Source organism: Hermetia illucens, chromosome 3 (genome assembly GCF_905115235.1).
Source record: "Hermetia illucens chromosome 3, iHerIll2.2.curated.20191125, whole genome shotgun sequence".
NCBI lineage: Eukaryota > Metazoa > Arthropoda > Insecta > Diptera > Stratiomyidae > Hermetia > Hermetia illucens.
In genome coordinates this window covers 113,109,129-113,123,575 of record NC_051851.1, presented here as the reverse complement: position 1 = coordinate 113,123,575, position 14,447 = coordinate 113,109,129, and positions in this window count along the sequence as shown.

Sequence of the window (14,447 nt, the reverse complement as noted above, 5' to 3'; positions counted from 1 at the left end):
CGCGATGTTCATTAAGATTCCAAAAAGGGCACCCCCTGCCGCAAAGATAATAGTTAATCATGGAACGCGTCAAACACTTGACTGACAGAGAGATAGGTTGGTTTTTGCTCCGGATCCCCTATACGTTTTTCATGTTTCGAAGTAGTAGCTACTATCGGGAACATATGATGGCGCAAAATGTCATGTGGTGCACCGAGGTAAAATCGGAGAGGAATTTGGAATACAAAGCAGAGTCGGCCAAGGTTACATCTTATCATCGACATTATTTTTTTTTATTGGAGACGTTCTTCATGCTGCCTAATCTGGACGTGGAGTAATTCAATAGACGATGACAACTTTCCTAAAACACCTCGAATACGCTAATGACATCTGTTTTCTTTTTCACCGGGTCATGGACTTTCGCCAAATAGCTCAAGATTCAAATAGAATTGGGCAGAAGATGAACACAAACAAAATCAAGGTTCTCAATCTGATAGATGATCACACTCTTCGTATCTGCATTAAAGGGCAGGGAATCGAAGGCGTTGATCAATTTGTATATCTAAGAATCGCGGATTCTGCCTACGGTAGGACCGAACTGTATATCGCTGGACCCATTTTACTGCCTTGTCTGAAATCTGAAAATGCAGTTATCTCAACACCAAGAGTGTTTTTTCTGTGTTGCCAAAGCTCTAAGCATTCTTAAACATCTGCCCGCGATGCATCATGGGAGTACACTGGCCTGATATTGTAATGGATGAAGTACTCAGTCAGTGCGCAGACCTGTCACCAGTACGCGACGGATCGGAAAGCAGAAGTGGCGATGGATAAGTCACATATTAAGGAAGGTCGATAATTGCACTTGACGTAGAACAGTAGAGGATGAGTGCAAGGGTCTCGGGAAGTAATGGGGTATTTTATTTAACCGCGACCGATAGTTTGTAGGTGTGGCCGTCGCGATGAATTGCAACCATATATGTAATCTTTATCCCGTTTAGTAGCGGAGGTGGCTCAACATCATTATCAACGGCGCAACAACCGGTATCCGGTCTTGTCTACCTTAACAAGAAACTCCAGGCAAATCCACCGAGGTCCACCAATTCAATATCCCTAAAATCTGTTTGGCACCCTGGCCTACGCCATTGTTCCATTTCCGGCAGGGCTGCCTCGTCTTCTTTTTCTACCATAGATATTGCTATTATAGACTTTTCGGGCTATTCTCATCCTCATCCATACAGATTAAGTGACCCGCTTATGGCAATCTGTTGAGCCGGATTTTATCCACAACCAGACGGGTAGGGTGTCAACAATTCTTCGGAGGATTCTTGTTTCGAACGCGGCTAAGAGTTCGTAATTTTTCTTGCTAAGGACCCAAGTTTCCGAGGAATACATGAGGACTGGAAAGATCATTGTCTTGTACAGTAAGAGTTTTGACCCTATGGTGAGACATTTCGAGCGGAACAGTTTTTGTAATCTGAATGAAATTACGCGGTATTTCTAGCCATTAATTATTTGAAATAATAAAAACTTGTTTTTCTTATTCGCTAGTGATGATTTTTATTTTGCAAATACCGATATTTCGGGAACCACTTGTTCCTTTGAACAGTGCTGACAAGTCTGCTCATCAGTGGGTTTATTAGCTATATTTATACTAATCCAAATCTATTCTAATTATGGCTAAATTAGTTTTTAAAAACTTACATCTAAATCCTGAAAAAGAGGAAATATTTAATTACATATTAAAAATTTATTTGTCTATCCTGAAAGAAAAATAGGTTTTTAATTACGACTATGAAATCTTATAGGTAGACACTAGATTGAATTCAGATCTAGGCAATTACTATTCACCATTATTTAAAATCTTTTAAAAAACTAATTAAAAGGATCATGCCTCTTGCATTTACCTCAGCATCACGCTCACTTTTTTCCGGGACCGTGCCCCTCGCATTTACCTCAGCAGCACGGATCATTTTTTCCAGGGCCAGGTTAAAGAGGACGCATGATAGATCAGCCCCTTGTCTTAGACCGTTGTTGATATCGAACGGTTTCGAGAGTGACCCTGTTGCTTTTATCTGGCCTCTCACATTGGTCAGGGTCAGCCTAGTCAGCCTTATCAATTTCATCGGGATATCGAATTCTCTCCACGAGAGAGCAGAGAATATCTTGTAGATGGTACTCAGCAACTTAATACCTCTATAATTGCTGCTTTGCGGGATATCTACGTTTTTATATATGGGACAGATAATAAATACTTGGTGGTGGCAGTATTTGTCCGTCGTCTTCAGTTGGCGGGAGCCTCAACTCGCTGATGTTCTTGTTGTTCAGCATTTTATCAAAGTACTCATCGTTCCACCATGCTGACTCTGTCGGAAATCAGATTTCCCTCTTTGTCTCGGCAGGATGAGCATCGAGGTGTATAATGCTACATCCTGCTGACTTGTTGGTAAAACTTGCACACCTGGTCCGGTTGCTTCTTGTACTTTTCGAGTTCACAGACCTGTTGGTTCTCCCAGGCTTCCTTTTTCCGTCTGTGAAGTCGCTTCTCCAATCGCTGGAGTTCGTGGTAAGTCTCTGAGCGTGCCCGCATCCTTTGAGAATGGAACATTAGTCGTTATGCAGCATTCTTCCATTCCGTTACTAGCTTACGTTGGATTGGCTCATCTAGACTAAATTCGCTACTTCTTGTCGGTCATAGGCTCTCAAATAACCATCTTGTGTAATGTGTACCAAACAAATGCTGTTCCGGTCGGCATCCGGATCGTTTTCCCGTCGACTTCAATGGTCAAGCCAATCTTTTTTAGTGAGTTCTCATCAGCATAAACTCAATTACCAGATTATTCAAGACCGAACCCAACATTTCCGCCTCCATTACCAAGAGGCGCTAATTATTATCATTGATACTCCACCAGGACTCGAAAGCACAGGGTGGATGACATTCTTCTACATTTTGGATTTGAGGCGTTCGTCGATGCGTCTATCACAAAGAACTTCACTAACGCCTGAAACAATTTCATGGCAAATTGCGGTAGACGCAGTTCACTGTTACTAACAGCGATAGTGCCTTTTTCAGTGGCGTCGGTCAAAAGCCCTTTGATCTTGTCTGGACAATGTCACGTAGGCCTTACAGTACCGCCTGCAACTTAGTCTGAACACAGCAGCGTTCATTGATGGTTAGCCCCAACAAAATGTTAGTAAAGTCGACCTGCTGTAAAATGAGGGATTTAAATTCCCGAAATAGGCGCACTCAACAAATGGTGAACTGCGTCACAAAATTGATTCACTTATCACCTCAACGTAGATAAGTGGCATCATTTACTGGCCCATTTATTTCATCTTCTCTGGTTCTAAGTGCCGACCGGCTACCAAAGTACCACTTCATTTATGGGCAAGAAGATCTTGCGCTGAGTAGTCTCAAGAACTGTGTCTGGTACGCGCAAATGATACTTCGCTAGCGCACATCGATCTGAACTTACAAACAGATTATTCGGGGACCTCGGCATACGTGAATCCAGTGTTGGACTATTCCTGACGGTTACCGAAAGGCTTTCCAGACCTAGGAGCAGTTTTTGAAAAAAAATAACTCCAAAACCCGGATCCAGGTTAGGAAGCATCATAATTAGGACGTCTTACGAATAAAGAGAGATCCTCTACATAGACGTTGGTCGAATCGCGATGCCGAGTCATGGTTTTGGCGATTCTGAAAATAATGGTACAAGATTTCCGCAATGTTCACTGCTTCGTCGTCGGTGGCATATTGCTAGAGCGCATGGACTGCCCAAGATCATCTGGGGTTTGATTGGTCAGGAGAGAACACCTAATTTACTTGACCACGAGGAGGCGTTGTATTCTAAATATAGGAAACAAAAGGAGTGCTGGCAACAACCTTGATAGGACCATTCCCCAATGCTCCCCTATCGTTTGGGTGTCACTTCTACATTTGCCCGCAGAGTAACAGAGGATCGACCTAGAATTCCACATGGGTTTCGACCAGCAACGAATTTCTATTTAGCTTAGCAGTTAGTTTAGGTGTTGCCTTTTTCTATATTACTTGCCACGACTGCCACTTCTCACATGAGAGTATGCCTACAGTCCTTATTTCAGGGCAAAAAAGTTGTCTGAGAACAAAAAAGTGTTGTTCCGAAATAAAAAATGTTGTTTGAGAACCAAGAATATTTCCTAATTGCTTCTATGTGTAAATGGTGAGTATTTTGTTCCTTTTTTCCTATTTGTCACTTTATGGTACCTACGCTATGATAAAAGCGACATATTAACACGTTTTCAGGAGAATATTACTAAAAGAGATGGAAAGAAGATGGTTCGCTCAACGTCTGCAATCTGTTATTTTGAATTTAATATTTAGGTTTGATTTTTTACTGAAAGGGCCTTCCCATTTTCTTTCTTTTAAAATTTCTATTATTCTTAATTATGTGTATCATTAGGATCCTTGATTTACAAGTTGATAAGGAGATTTCAGAGGAAAATTCCACTGTTTAATAAACGTATCTTAATCTAAAGTAGCTTCATATGATTAATACTGATAACTTGAAAGAACAGACTTTTGGGAAACAAAAATGAACCCCTATTTTAATAAAAATTATCCTAAAAGTCTCATATGTGTAAAGTTTGAGTTTGAAGAGAAAAATATGCTCTCTTTCGTGTTGCTCTCTTAGCTCAATCAGCTGCTTCGTGCCTAGTGATGCGCCGTTGTTTTGAGTGCAGAAATGACACAGGAATTTCTGAAACGGTGAAACGCAACCCCTGTTTGTGTTCCTTTACCACTCCTGCCGGCCTGACTTAGTTCAGCTTTGGGGTTGTTGCTTTTAGCAAATTCAACCGTTCCAGGCGCGCATGTATGGATACGGGAGTACATATTCATATTGAAGCTACCTTACAGGCACCTTTTTGCATTGATTCAATACGGAACCGGCCTGTAAGGGTTTCTCTGTCGAACTGTTGCAATACGTAGGCTGGGGGTGCGGTAAGAAATGAAACATCAAGGTCAGGCCAAAGTAGTCAGTGTACGTAGCGTGTCCTAAATTTATGTGTGCGGAGGTTAGGGAGCAGGAGAATCATATTGTCGATTTCATTACTTGGAAAGGTTTTAATAGTTTTGAACTCATGTAATATGTTAGTATGTACTACATGTGCGAGGTATTTGCAAAATACACTGTTATGATATCAGTTTGGAGAGGTTACTCGGTATATTTTTTAGATAAATTTAAATAGAGGGGAAAATTCTTTTAGGATCAGATAATTTTATTTATTTTTGATGTATACTGAAATTTCCTGGAAGTCGAATCTCTGGTAGTACCAAGCCTTCACTACTTGAATTTAAAATTTCTGAAAGAAAGACAGGAAACAGTACAGGGTGTTCCGTGTATGATGGTACAAATTTTAATGGTGGATAATACCACTTTTTGAGAAAAATTGGTCAATCTTTTACCATTACGGAATTATGTCGTTTTTCGTGAATTGTGTGAAAACATTTCACCTTCCCAAAAAAAGTCGCAATTTCCCACTCTCTCAGTCATTTAACCCCAGATTTGATACTATTTTCGGACACTACATAAAATTTGTTATAAATGGATATTTTTTAAGGAAATTTCAAATTTAAATTTTAAAGATTGTTAATATATTACCGTCCGGTTCGTTTGTGGATCTGACTTTTGTTAGTCCATCACTAGCTCACGATATATTCTGGAACGTCAGTGAACACTGCGCCCACAGTGATTACCAGGCAATTGTCTTTGATATGAAGAGCATGTCAAACGGGTGGCGACCTGCTCGTCCAAGAATGTCGGGTTGGTGTGCGAAGGCAATTGACGAGCAAATATTAATAAATGTGTAGGTTTACCAGGATCCTATATCAGGCACACCCTCGGAGAGATCCCTCCATATCACGGAGTGTATCGCGAAGTCATGCGACTCATTGATCTAGAGACGTTATAGTTTTCCAAGTAAAAGGCGCAACTGCTGGGAATAGTGAATGGTCTGATTTTCGATAGGTATGACATGGGACCAGACGGGCGGCTTAGGAAGCAATGTGTACGATTGATCTGGAGTTAAAACAATGTGTTTATTAGGAAGCTCGACGAAGCCTGAAGTTAGCTATACAACGAAGCAAAAGGGACTGCTTCAAAAAATTCTGCGCAGGAGCATATATACACCCATGGGGAACCGGCAACAGGGATGTAATGAGGGGATTCAGAAGTCGGGGCGCTTCGCAAATTACATGTCCTGATCTCGTAACGAAAATTGTTAAGGGTTTGATTCTTCAATCTTCAATCTGCAGACAATTTTAGATGTGGCTGTCATACCACAGTCGCGACGAAAGCATTACGAGAGATTAGGGGTAGGCTGGGAGACAACAAAGCACCGCTGAGTGGCTAGAGCACAAGACGTACATATACACGTACGGGAGCTCGCTTTTCAAATCCCACTAGTGGCAGTGAGATTAGTCGACTCAGCTGTGAATGAGTACCTGAGTCAAATCAAGGTAATAATCTCGGGCGAGCGCGATACATTAACGCAACCCGGATGAAGTGCCGTTCCACAACTAGTGTTCTTTGTGATCGATGTATCAACGAACATCTCAAATCTAAAATTTACCACATTTTGTCCGTCCTGTCGCTCTCTATGGTTCTGAGTGTTGGTCGACTACAAAGGCAATGAACGGCGTCTTGCGGTAATGGAGACGAAGATGTTACATTCGACTAGTGGCGTGACACGTGTTGATCACATCCGAAATTAGGATATCTACAATCGTTATGGGGTTGCGTTGATGGTGGAAAAGCTGCGAGAGAGGCGTCTTCGATGGTATAGTCACGCAATTTATGCTAACGAGAATTTACTTGCCAAGATTGGTGTGAACATCGAAGTCGATGCTAAATGACCAAAAGGCAGGACTAAAGAACGGTGGCTTGATACCCTGGATGGGATTTAAAGCCTCGAGATTGGACCCAGATCAGGCATTCGACAGAACCAAATGGCGAAACCGATTACGACGAGCCGACCCCGCTTGTGAACGGGGCTGAAGAAAAAGAAGAAGAAGAGCGCGATGCTGACCACATTGTCTCCTATAGGGTACACTAACCCTGCAGTGTACCGTTATGGTCTTGAATGAAGTGCTTTAATACACTTCAAGGTTCTGATCTAATTGGATTGTTGCACTAACAATTATTATTATAATATAAACAGTTCGAATTGTAATCTTTGTGCAAGCGCGCCCATAACAATCGCCGTTGGCCCATCGCTTTTGTGAAATTCGCCATTTTAGCTGCCCTCCAGTCTATCAACCCATTTCTATACAAAAGCTTGCGCAGTATATGATGGATAATTTCAACGTCAGCGTCTCTAACGTTATGCAAAACACATTGGGAGGTTGCAGTTTGAGCCTTTAGAGCATTTCGCAAAATACTTTGGTCTTCCCTTTGTGTAGTCGTTCGTTTTCAATTCATTTTTCCGACCGCTTCGGAGAACCTCAACGTTTTCGCGAACAATGCTGAATTTTCTTACGACATTAACCACTGATTTTTTAGAAACACTGACACTTAAGGCAATCGCTGTATAGTTTGACTACCTGTTTTAAAAGATACATAATCTGTATCTACTTTTCCACGTTAACATCTCCTTTATTACAAGCTAATTTTATGTTAGTTTACCGTTATTATAAAATTGAGGTGCGTATGCAAAATGAAATCAGTTGCACTTACCGTTAAATAAACTTGCCGGTTTTGCTGAGAAAAATTACAAAAACACAATAATATTGAACAGGTCGGAAACCAGAAGCTCGTCGCTTCAGTTACGATAAGGTTTTGTTAATTTTTTATGTAAAAATATTTGGACACATGGACACATGGTCCCATTTGTATATCTTTCATAGTGTATATATGTTGAATCTCCCCGATATTCAATTCGACATGGTGCTGGCATGTTATCTCTCAGCCAGTAGTTGCGATGAGAGAGGAGAAATTTCGATCTCCTATAACTTTGTTAATAATCGTAGGTTTTAACCAAACTTTCCAGCACAATGCCTCTTATTTCAGCTTACCTTACTGCGTTTTACGGATCTATTATGAGCTTAAGGGGGTTCGCAGTAAATTTCCAAAATATGAAAATATACTATTGTTAATTTGATTTGAACAGATAGCGCAATGTAGAGCATTTTTTTCAGAGTTGGATAATTTCTGAGAACGGATGTTTCAAGTAATTGTCCTTTTCGGACCTCTTCACTTCTTCTCTTTGAAATTAATATCAAAACTAATATCTGCTTCGAAAAGTACTAATCGAAACTTTTCATTTGTACACGCGATGATTATATCTTATATATAATCTTCTTCTTATATATAAAAATCAATTGCTGTTCGTTAGTCTCGCTAAAACTCGAGAACGGCTGAACGGATTTATGTTACCTTGGTTTTGAAATATCCATGGAGGTCTAGGGAAGGTTTAAAAGGTGAGAAAAATTCAAATAATTGCCGGTAAAACCCTAAAAGCAGCACTTTTCTTCTTCCCATATAAACGTTTTTTTTCTAAATAAAATTTAGAGTCAATTTGAACTTTATTGATATTCAATTGATATTCAATAAAGTTCAACCACTCACTATGTTTATCGGACCTCATAGTTACAATCTTTTATTTCTAAAAAGACAAAAGACATCAAATGTTTTACAGCTCAGAACATGCATTGGAAAATAGAATTTCTGTTTTTAGTCTTTTTGTTTCTCACCGTTTAAACCTTCTCTGAATTTCCATAAATATTTCAAGACCAAACTAGACTACCTAGACCTAGACTAGATATTAAGTTTTGTTACAAATTAAATTTCTGAATGCAACGGTAACATTTGACATTAGATTTGACAACCAACTAATATGACAACCATCCTCTTGCACTTTAGAACCCGGAAAGAAGTGTTACAATATCTATGAATGCGCGAGAACTTTCTTTACTTTGGCGATTATTTGTTATAGTGACATTCCAGTAAATGTGCTCTTTTTTTTGATATTTTGCGATTGTGACACTTTACTGCTAAGTAAGCGAAAAATTTTCTCACTTTGATTGTTTACAATTTACAATGCCGAGGAGAAGACGACCTGATTTAGGTCGTCGCAGTCAATCAAATGTGCGAGGAGCTACCTCACGTGCTAACCGCACTGATGACCAGAGAGAGACAGATCAAGAAAATAGTCGTATTGCCATATCAGAATTGTGTTATTTAGTGAGTGATAATGAAGTAGATAGGCTTAGAATGCAACGAGTTCGTGCACATCAAACATAACAACAGCAATCACGACATAATTAAATTGATCGAATCCGCAGACGGAATGCTCCTGTGATTCTTGAACGAGCTGCATTGCACTATGATCCGGCAATTGATTATAGTGTTGACAAATCGGTAACAATTGGGGAAATGAAAATAATTTGTAAATATTGTAAGGCGTTAAAATACACTCATGAATCTAGTGGATTATGTTGTGCTGGAGGCAAAGTGAAATTGCCACAATTGCTCCCACCACCAGATCCTTTACGATCTTTAGTTTCTGGGATTGGAAATGATTCTAAGCACTTCTTGGCCAACATTTAGAAATATAACAACTGTTTCTAGATGATATCATTTGGCGCTACACATATTATACAGGACAATTTCATGCCCACTTTCAAGGTTTTGGTATATAATATTTTTTTAAAATATTCAATATGTACTAAAATGTATGTATCGGAAATAATTAATCGACAAATTTTTAAAAATTATCTAACAAGGACAAATTTATCACTTATTGGGGACACTGTTACCAGTACCTGATGCAGATTATCAATTTTTACAAATTTATTTTATGGGCAATTCAGATGCGGAAGTTAATAATCGTTGTGCTCATAATCCAACAGTGAAGAGAACCATTGTCCATGAATTACAAATGTTTCTGCATCAGAATAACAATTTAGTAAACATGTTCAAAATAGCATTGGATCTGATAGCCATAATATTATCGTATAAAAAAATCTAGAATTAAATATAAATTGTTCCTTGAAACCTTTTTGGGATAGGACAAGCTACTCACAGAATCTGAGTAAAGAAAAGTGATGTGAAGCCCAGAATTATCATATGTAACCATTCCCAAATACCATTTCAAAACTTCCAGACTTATATATTTTCCCTTCCATCCCAACCCCATGGCGACGCTCGTTCTCAATAAATATTAAACTATCAGTGCCGCAATAAAGAAGCGTGTTACCGATATTTTCCATTGCTTCATACAGTTTTATCTGTGGAAAGGCAGTTGTATATGCTGCAACGGGAATATTAATGTGCGGGAGCATGTTTAGATTTTCATCAAAATATCTCCAGTTTACCCACATTGATAGGTAAAATGGATGAGATCTCTAATCCTGGTGATTGAATAAAGTTGCAAAACTCTTTTAAATCATCAAACACGCTTGATGATGATTTATGATTTATTTTCCCTTTTAGCAAGCTTACCCGAAAAACAATTTAAAATCAGGTTTGCTGCCGCTCGCTTTCCAGATTTTTTTTATATTGTCTATATCCAATTTAATACTTTCGCGTTCTTCAAATTTTTGTGAAGAAATTTTTTTTATCTGCTTCTGTTTTACATTGTCTACTCCAAACGCTAGCTTCCTGTTTGATTTTGAAAAATGTGAATAACCCACAATTTTTCGTTTTTGGGTCAAATACTGTGTAATCATATTTCCATACTTTAAAAACCTTAAGGGGGTCATTCCCGGTGTCGGATCCGCGGACTCGCATTTTTTTTTACATCAATTATATCTAGATATAGTGTAGAATATATGCCCAAAGTGATTAAAATCGGTTCAATGGCTGTCTGTCTGTCTGACTTTTTTTTTTTTAAGGAGGTGGAAATCTTCAAAAGACTCTGGCCTGGGCATGCCAGAATGTGGGATTTTTACCCACTAAAACCACTCCCGACTCCCCCCTACTCCGTGGAACCACCTTTAGGTATTACATCACAGGGCAAAGTTAGCTTACTTTCGCTAGGTCTCCTTCCGTCTTCCCGCGGGGTTCGTAACCGCGCCTTCCTGACTTCTTCTGCTTTTCGCAGTTTCTCCTGGATTACTGCGATCATGGAATTGATCGCATCCCAGTCTTCCTGGCAAGCTACCATTCTTCGGAGAAAATTTTCCTGTCATAGTACTTCACCTAGAGTTTCCTCTAGGTTCCTTCTTTCTTCCACGAACCTAGGACATTGGAAGAATACGTGCGCTGGGTCCTCTGGGACCCCGTCGCAGTTTGGACAATTAGGTCCGGTGTCCAATTTAAACCTGCACAGGTATTGACGGTATCCTCCATGGCCGGTGAGAAACTAGGTGAGACTATAATTGATCTCCCCATGCTTCCTCTCCAGCCACTCCCCGATGGAAGGGATTAACGTGTAAGTCCAACGACCCCTTTTCTGACTGGTCCCATCGCTGTTGCCATCTGCTTTCGACTTTTTTCACCTGCGGTAAGGGAGAGATGGACCTGGTGTTGTAAATGTTCATCATTTCGGTTGCCAGCATGTCAATCGGCATCATTCCCGAGATGACGAACGCTGCATCATCTGAGACTGTCCTGAAGGCAGAACACGCACTTAAGGCTGTTCTTCTGTAAACCGTACTCAGTTTATATGCATTGCCTAAAACCTGTAGCGCGTTTTCCCAAACTGGGACTGCATACAGCATGATAGAACTCACCACCCTGGCTATGAGCAGCCTGCAAGTATGTCGCGGTCCTCCTACGTTCGGTATCATCCTTGCGAGAGCCATACTTGTGGTGGATGCTTTTTTACAAGTGTGCTCTCTGTGCTGCTTAAAATTGAATTTTCCCTCACTCCCAAGTATTTGATGGCCGGCTTGGAAGTGATGATACAATTCCCGATTCTAATGCAGGCGTAATTTCTTCTGCGGCGCTTAGTGATAAGGAACGCTTCCGTCTTTTCCTCCGCGAGTGCCAGTCCAGCACTGTCTAGCGAGGAAGGTGGGAACACCAATCGTCGCCAGACACTTTCGTATAAGGTTCCAATTGGCCGAGTTGAATGCATTCCTTACATCCAGGGTGACCACCACACAATATTTGCTGGTAGAACCCCTTCCGTTAATTGCATTTTCGGCCAAGCCAGTAACCATTTTGATGGCATCAATGGTTGATCTGGCTTTACGGAACCCATACTGCCTATCTGAGAGGCCCCCCTGGCTCTCGACGACTGGGAGTAGTCTATTATAAATAACCCGCTCCAACACTTTCCCCATAGTGTCTAGAAGACATATGGGTCTATAGGAGGACGGTTCCCCTGGCGATTTTCCAGCCTTAGACAGCAGCACCAGCTTCTGCCGCTTCCACTGTGCTAGAAAGATACCCTTAGACATGCACGTTTCGAACAGCTCCGCCAACATATCTGGTCTACATTTGACGGCAAGTTCGAGCGCCTTATTCGGTATGCCTTCCAGACCCGAGGCTTTGCTATCGCCTATTCGACTGCAGATCTCCAGCAATTCGTCCCTGGTGACTGGTGGAATGGGCGTCACAATCAGGGCACGCTGGAAAGTGTTGGTACCCCGCTCTTGCTGGGGAAATAACCCCTGGATTATTTTCAACAAGAGCATAGGGCACGTGATCTGCGGAGATGATGGGCCTCTGAATCGCCCTGTCACTATTTTATAGGCGCACGGATTTAAGTCCGCTTCCAAACAGAGCTCCTTGAAACATTCCCACTTACTCTGTTGGATGGCGAGCTTGAGCGTCTTGCGAGCTTCCCTATAGGCATGCTCCTTTTGCCCTTGATTGATCCTGCCTATTGCCCTCTGAGCCGTTCGTCTGGCTCTGTGGCAAATCGATCGAAGGCTGGCAAGTTCACTATTCCACCAATAATTGGGTCTTCTAGTGGAGAATGAGCATCTCCTAGGCATCGACGCGTCACATGCCTTAGAGAAGCTTTATGTAACATAGGGAGTTCTATCCGTGGAGGTGCCTGCTTAGCAGGGCGGGTCTAGCCACACTTCCATAAATGTTTGCTCATCCATCGCTTTAGCAGACCATCCTGTTGTTCTTTTGGATTTCGGCTTCCGCAGCCGGGGTGGATATGCCTTGTGGCTCCGTCCTTAGTTCAAAGGTGATTTCCTGGTGGTCACTGTACGTGAAGTCCTCGCTAACTTGCCAGGACATGTCACGTGCCAAGGCTGACAAAACTCAGATCTACAATTGAACCAGTTCCCCCTTTCTGATAATTGTTTACATCGCCTTCGTTTGCCAGAACTACATCTAACTGGGCAAATGCTTTTAATAAGCACCGCCCCCTTGCGTTAGTCTCTTTGCTGCCCCACTCGATAGCCCACGCATTAAAGTCACCGGCTATCACCTTTGGACCTCGTCCCCTTGCGTCGTGAACAAGATCATCTAACAGTTCTTCAAACTCAGGAAATGCGAGGCTCGGTGGAGCGCAGCAGCTGTATACGAACATACCGCTTATTTTCGCCCACACAAACCCACTAGCCGCCTGACGCATGCTTTATTGTATGGCTTGACGACCGCACGCCCATATCGCCAATCCACCAGTCGAATCTGTGATCCATACACCACCGTAGAGATTTCTGTACGGTTCACTAATGATAACAACCTCCATCGCGGATTCGTAAGTGGTCTGCGCAAGCGAATCTTGTGCGTCCCTGCAATGATTAAGGTTTATTTGTATTAACCTCATTTTTTCACAGCAGTTAACGCCTTCCTAAATTCTGGGCGTTTACCACTTCCGGAAATATGTCGGTTATCCTGTCCCTAATTTTCTTCGCACAAAATGCACTTGGGGTCTTTAATGCACTGCTTGGCAATATGTCCTTTCTCTCCACACCTCCGACATCGATCGGACCGATCGATGCCGCTAGTTCGCTGAAAAAAAATTGCACCCCTCTTGTAGGTATATAGGGAAAGGCCCTTAAATTAAATGTAATTCAACGCGTGCATGGGGATTCTTAGTTTCCATCTTACTACCTAATTATTAGGTAGTGGAAAAACAAATGAAAGTGACAACATACTATATTTTGATTTCGCCTCACAATCAAGAAACGTGGGATCCAGTAAATTTTCCTAAAATAATTCATCCTTAATAATTCGATCGACAGATACTTTTATGGACTAAGAGGTAATGATCCTCTACCTCTGATTATATCTGACGAAATGTTTTTTGATAAGATTTCTTTCTAGAAGACGGGAAGGTGATCAGTATTATGGTGTTATATTCACTCAGGTGTGCAATGCTTTCTTGATTTGACAGTGTTGTTATGCGGTGAGCAAAGCTGAAATCAGCACACCGTCGTACGACATACACAAGTTTTTAGGAAGGGGGGAAAGGAACTGTATATGTTTTGTTTTCTACAAGAGCGTAATACACAGTCTGTTGGATACAATGCAAAGAAAATCAACGAAAAAGGATAAAATGAAACCCTTGCTGAAGGCTAA